A 7,098-nucleotide genomic window follows, 5' to 3' on the forward strand; every position below is an offset into this window, starting at 1 on the left:
CACAACTGGAGTATTGTGTCCAATTCTGGGCACCGCACTTTAGGATATACTTGCTTTGGAGGCAGTTCAGAGAAGGTTCACTCGGTTGATTCCGGGGATGAGGGGGTTGACTTCTGAGGGAAGGTTGAGCAGGTTGGGCCTCTACTCATTGGAATTCAGAAGAAACATAGAAAATAGGTGCAGGAGTAGGCCATTCGGCCCTTCGAGCCTGCACCACCATTCAATATGATCATGGCTGATCATGCAACTTCAGTACCCCATTCCCGCTTTCTCTCCATACCCCTTGATTCCTTTAGCCGTAAGGGCCACATCTAACTCCCTTTTGAATATATCTAACGAACTGGCCTCAACAACCTTCTGTGGTAGAGAATTCCACAGGTTCACAATTCTCTGAGTGAAGAATGAGAGGTGATCTTATTGAAGCGTATAAGATTATGAGGGGGCTCGACAAGATGGATGCAGAGAGGATGTTTCCACTGATGGGGGAGACTAGAACTAGAGGGCATGATCTTCGAATAAGGGGCTGCCCATTTAAAACTGAGATGAGAAGAAATTTCTTCTCTCAGAGAGTTGTAGATCTGTGGAATTCGCTGCCTCAGAGAGCTGTGGAAGCCGGGACATTGAATAAATTTAAGACCGAAATAGACAGTTCCTCTCCGACCCATCCAGGCGATCGACACTAGTCCAGGAGATCACCCTGGCCGTATTCGATTCCCGGCAGTGCTTTACTATCGTATCTGCGCCGTCCAACAAAAGGTCATCCAGTCTAATCCCAATTACCGGCTCTAGGTCCGTAACCCTGCACTTCAGGTGCCCATCCAAGCACCTTTTAAATGTGGCGAGGGTTTCTGCATCTCTTGTAGAGAGCTGGCACAGGCTCTGAGCCGAATGGCCTCCTACTGTGCTCGAGCCATTCTATGGTCCTATACCGTGGGCCGCCCCGACCTGTGTGAGGACACCACCGCAGGTCGGGGCTATCAATAGAGCTGGAGCGCTGGGCCCTGGAACATCATGGTGGAGGTACGGGGCCCAGAAGAGGCCAGGGGCCCAGGGGCAGCACGGGCCCAGCCCCACACTGTGTGCGATACGTGCGCGCACTGGGTCCGTGCAGCAGAGCTGGTCTCCGGTCGTCCTGGTTAACCCTTGCCCCTGGACCAAGACCTCGCTCTGTCAAGCCCCGTGTGGTGGCTGGTGTGCAACGGTCACCCCACGTTAAAAAAATCCACCCACAGGCACCTTCCACCCTTCAGGATGTAGTTCGGGATCCGGAATATTAGCTCCTTCATTGAAACATCAGTGAACTCTCGTGGAAGCAAGTCATCCTCGATCGAGGGCCGGCCTAAGATGATGATGGTTCGATACCGCCTTTAAAGTAGTAAAACGTCCCATGGTGCATCACAGCAGCATAATCGGGCAAGACTTGACAGCGAACCAAAGAAGGAGATATTAGGACAAGTGACTCAAAGTCGAGTGTGGTATGTTTTAAGCAGCATCTTAAATGAGGAATGAGATGATTAGGGCATGAATTCCAGAGCTTGAAACTTAGATGGCAGAAGGCACGGCCACCAATGGTGGAGCGAGGGAATGCAGGATGCACAAGAGGCCAGAGTTGGAGGAACGCAGAGATCCAGTAAAGAAAGAAAAATTTGCATTTATATAGCGCCTTTCACGATCACCAGACGTCTCAAAGCGCTTTACAGCCAATTAAGTACTTTTGGAGTGTGGTCACTGCTGTAATGTGGGAAACACCAATTTGCGCACAGCAAGCTCCCACACACAGCACTGTGATAATGACCCGGATCATCTGTTTTTTTGTTACATTGATTGAGGGATAAATATTGGTCCCAGGACACCGGGGAGAACTCCCCCTGCTCTTCTTCGAAATAGTGGCCGTGGGATCTTTTACGTTCACCTGAGAGGGCAGACGGGACCTCGGTTTAACGTCTCATTTGAAAGACAGCCCATCCGACAGTGCGGCGCTCCCTCAGTACTGCCCCTCTGACAGTGCGGCGTTCCCTCAGTACTACCTCTCCGACAGTGCCCTGCTCCCTCAGTACTGCCCCTCCGACAGTGCAGCGCTCCCTCAGTACTGCCCCTCCGACAGTGCGGCACTCCCTCAGGGGTGGAGGAGGTTACAGAGATGGGAAGGAACGAGGCTACAGATGGACTTGAGCAAGAGGATGCAAATTTTAGGATTGCAGTTTTGGGGGTGGGGGGTAGCGGAGGGTGCAGTTCATACATTAATTCCCAACAGCAGCAAGGAAGGAAAGGGCTTTTTTTTTAAACACCTGAAAGCTAATGCTCACAAAAAACTACTGAGGGAGCGCCGCACTGTCGGAGGGGCGGTACTGAGGGAGTGCCGCACTGTCGGAGGGGCAGTACTGAGGGAGTGCCGCACTGTCGGAGGGGCAGTACTGAGGGAGTGCCGCACTGTCGGAGGGGCAGTACTGAGGGAGCGCCGCACTGTCGGAGGGGCGGTACTGAGGGAGTGCCGCACTGTCGGAGGGGCAGTACTGAGGGAGCACCGCACTGTCAGAGGGGCGGTACTGAGGGAGCGCCGCACTGTCGGAGGGGCAGTACTGAGGGAGCGCCGCACTGTCGGAGGGGCGGTACTGAGGGAGTGCCGCACTGTCGGAGGGGCAGTACTGAGGGAGCGGCGCACTGTCGGAGGGTCAGTACTGAGGGAGCGCCGCACTGTCGGAGGGGCAGTACTGAGGGAGCGCCGCACTGTCGGAGGGACAGTACTGAGGGAGCGCCGCACTGTCGGAGGGGCGGTGCTGAGGGAGTGCCGCACTGTCGGAGGGGCGGTGCTGAGGGAGTGCCGCACTGTCGGAGGGGCAGTACTGAGGGAGCACCGCACTGTCGGAGGGGCGGTACTGAGGGAGCGCCGCACTGTCGGAGGGGCAGTACTGAGGGAGCGCCGCACTGTCGGAGGGACAGTACTGAGGGAGCGCCGCACTGTCGGAGGGGCGGTGCTGAGGGAGTGCCGCACTGTCGGAGGGGCGGTGCTGAGGGAGTGCCGCACTGTCGGAGGGGCAGTACTGAGGGAGCACCGCACTGTCGGAGGGGCGGTACTAAGGGAGCGCCGCACTGTCGGAGGGACGGTACTGAGGGAGTGCCGCACTGTCGGAGGGATGTACTGAGGGAGCGCCGCACTGTCGGAGGGGCAGTACTGAGGGAGCACCGCACTGTCGGAGGGGCGGTACTGAGGGAGCGCCGCACTGTCGGAGGGACAGTACTGAGGGAGCACCGCACTGTCGGAGGGGCAGTACTGAGGGAGCGCCGCACTGTCAGAGGGACAGTACTGAGGGAGCGCCGCACTGTCGGAGGGGCGGTGCTGAGGGAGTGCCGCACTGTCGGAGGGGCGGTGCTGAGGGAGTGCCGCACTGTCGGAGGGGCAGTACTGAGGGAGCACCGCACTGTCGGAGGGGCGGTACTGAGGGAGCGCCGCACTGTCGGAGGGACGGTACTGAGGGAGTGCCGCACTGTCGGAGGGATGTACTGAGGGAGCGCCGCACTGTCGGAGGGGCAGTACTGAGGGAGCGCCGCACTGTCGGAGGGGCGGTGCTGAGGGAGTGCTGCACTGTCGGAGGGGCAGTACTGAGGGAGCACCGCACTGTCGGAGGGGCAGTACTGAGGGAGCGCCGCACTGTCGGAGGGGCGGTACTGAGGGAGCACCGCACTGTCGGAGGGGCAATACTGAGGGAGCGCCGCACTGTCGGAGGGGCGGTACTGAGGGAGCACCGTACTGTCAGAGGGGCGGTACTGAGGGAGCGCCGCATTGTCGGAGGTGCCGTCTCCCAGGTGACACATTAATCTGAGGTCCTCTCGGATGGATGTAAAAAGATCCCTTGGCCACTATTGGAAGAAGACCAGAGAGAGGTGTGCTGGGCCAATATTTATCCCTCCACCAAGTGTCGTGTGTGTACATGCTGTTTGTAGCCACCAGATGGCGTCATTGTTGGAGGCCACTGAACAGCACGCACGTGCTGCTGCTCTGGTATAAAAGGCCAGCGATTTGGTGAGTCAGGCACTTTGGGTCGTAATAAAGCAGAGCCAAGGGTGTACCTTGTTCAGTTAAACAGCACTCAGTTTGAACCTTTATTGCGTACATAACACCAACATCGCTAAAACAGATGATGCATTCTCATTATCACAGGGCTGTTTGTGGGAGCTTGCTGTGCGCAAATTGGCCGCCGCCTTTCCTACATTACAACAGCGACGACACTTAAGTACTTGATCACTTTGGGACACCATGAAACGGGCTAATTAAAGCAAAACCTTTTACATTAAAAAAAATCTCAATTGTACCTTATATATAAACTAACATTGAATGCCGACCGTACAAATATAAAATGACACTTCAACAGTTTATGCTGTTGTGTTTCAGTAGTAATATATATATATATATATATATGCACCCGGGGGTGAAATAAATTGCTTGGCAGTGGGTGGGGATAATGTCGCTTTAAAAATGGTCTTCAATTAAAGGCAAACTGAGAGACAAGAGCTGGAAGGGTTTCGGTTCCGGGTTAGCTGGGGGAAAGTTCAATTCGCTGATTAAACATGGCAGCTACAAGGAGCCCAGATAGCAGCAGCAGTAAGGTATGGGCTATCCTCGGGCACGATAAAGTGCTTATCTGTATCCCTTGCTGCATAGTTTACAATGCATGTGCTTTTGCAAACAGGAAAGTACAATTAAAAGCACATTCCGTGTTTGATCGAGTCTAGAATTGAATTGCTTGCTCTTTGTCACTTTCTGTTTCTGCTGTGCCTCTGTTTTCAACACAATCGGCCTCTTGTCTCTCGAGTTCCTTTTTGTTTTCATTACCGTGGTTTTAGCAAGGTAGAAAAACAATTTCAAGCCCCATATCTGCCACCGGGGCAGCCGGTTGTTACTCAGTCGTTGGGCTTTTCTGTGAAATTCTGGGGCTTTCGAATGTTTTCTGTGGAATTGTGACGAGTCATGGTTTGCACAAGGTGGCCCAGCTGATACGGATACAGCCAGCTCGTGTTAACAGACTTGAGCGCGATAATCCAGGCCGACACGTCCCACTGCAGTGCTGAGGGAGCGCCACACTGTCGGAGGGGCAGTACTGAGGGAGGGCCACACTGTCAGAAGGGCGGTACTGAGGGAGTGCCGCACTGTCGGAGGGGCAGTACTGAGGGAGTGCCGCACTGTCGGAGGGGCAGTACTGAGGGAGGGCCACACTGTCGGAGGGGCGGTACTGAGGGAGCGCCGCACTGTCGGAGGGGCAGTACTGAGGGAGTGCCGCACTGTCGGAGGGGCAGTACTGAGGGAGTGCCGCACTGTCGGAGGGGCGGTACTGAGGGAGCACCGCACTGTCGGAGGGGCGGTACTGCGGGAGCGCCGCACTGTCGGAGGGGCGGTACTGAGGGAGCGCCGCACTGTCGGAGGTGCGGTACTGAGGGAGCGCCGCACTGTCGGAGGGGCGGTACTGAGGGAGCGCCGCACTGTCGGAGGGGCAGTACTGAGGGAGCGCCGCACTGTCGGAGGGACAGTACTGAGGGAGTGCCGCACTGTCGGAGGGGCAGTACTGAGGGAGCGGCGCACTGTCGGAGGGACAGTACTGAGGGAGCACCGCACTGTCGGAGGGGCAGTACTGAGGGAGCGCCGCACTGTCGGAGGGGCGGTACTGAGGGAGCGCCGCACTGTCGGAGGGACAGTACTGAGGGAGCACCGCACTGTCGGAGGGGCAGTACTGAGGGAGCGCCGCACTGTCAGAGGGACAGTACTGAGGGAGCGCCGCACTGTCGGAGGGGCGGTGCTGAGGGAGTGCCGCACTGTCGGAGGGGCGGTGCTGAGGGAGTGCCGCACTGTCGGAGGGGCAGTACTGAGGGAGCACCGCACTGTCGGAGGGGCGGTACTGAGGGAGCGCCGCACTGTCGGAGGGACGGTACTGAGGGAGTGCCGCACTGTCGGAGGGATGTACTGAGGGAGCGCCGCACTGTCGGAGGGGCGGTACTGAGGGAGCGCCGCACTGTCGGAGGGGCGGTGCTGAGGGAGTGCTGCACTGTCGGAGGGGCAGTACTGAGGGAGCACCGCACTGTCGGAGGGGCAGTACTGAGGGAGCGCCGCACTGTCGGAGGGGCGGTACTGAGGGAGCACCGCACTGTCGGAGGGGCAATACTGAGGGAGCGCCGCACTGTCGGAGGGGCGGTACTGAGGGAGCACCGTACTGTCAGAGGGGCGGTACTGAGGGAGCGCCGCATTGTCGGAGGTGCCGTCTCCCAGGTGACACATTAATCTGAGGTCCTCTCGGATGGATGTAAAAAGATCCCTTGGCCACTATTGGAAGAAGACCAGAGAGAGGTGTGCTGGGCCAATATTTATCCCTCCACCAAGTGTCGTGTGTGTACATGCTGTTTGTAGCCACCAGATGGCGTCATTGTTGGAGGCCACTGAACAGCACGCACGTGCTGCTGCTCTGGTATAAAAGGCCAGCGATTTGGTGAGTCAGGCACTTTGGGTCGTAATAAAGCAGAGCCAAGGGTGTACCTTGTTCAGTTAAACAGCACTCAGTTTGAACCTTTATTGCGTACATAACACCAACATCGCTAAAACAGATGATGCATTCTCATTATCACAGGGCTGTTTGTGGGAGCTTGCTGTGCGCAAATTGGCCGCCGCCTTTCCTACATTACAACAGCGACGACACTTAAGTACTTGATCACTTTGGGACACCATGAAACGGGCTAATTAAAGCAAAACCTTTTACATTAAAAAAAATTTCAATTGTACCTTATATATAAACTAACATTGAATGCCGACCGTACAAATATAAAATGACACTTCAACATTTTATACTGTTGTGTTTCAGTAGTAATATATATATATATATATGCACCCGGGGGAGAAATAAATTGCTTGGCAGTGGGTGGGGATAATGTCGCTTTAAAAATGGTCTTCAATTAAAGGCAAACTGAGAGACAAGAGCTGGAAGGGTTTCGGTTCCGGGTTAGCTGGGGGAAAGTTCAATTCGCTGATTAAACATGGCAGCTACAAGGAGCCCAGATAGCAGCAGCAGTAAGGTATGGGCTATCCTCGGGCACGATAAAGTGCTTATCTGTATCCCT

Source organism: Pristiophorus japonicus, chromosome 27 (genome assembly GCF_044704955.1).
Source record: "Pristiophorus japonicus isolate sPriJap1 chromosome 27, sPriJap1.hap1, whole genome shotgun sequence".
Classification (NCBI taxonomy): domain Eukaryota; kingdom Metazoa; phylum Chordata; class Chondrichthyes; family Pristiophoridae; genus Pristiophorus; species Pristiophorus japonicus.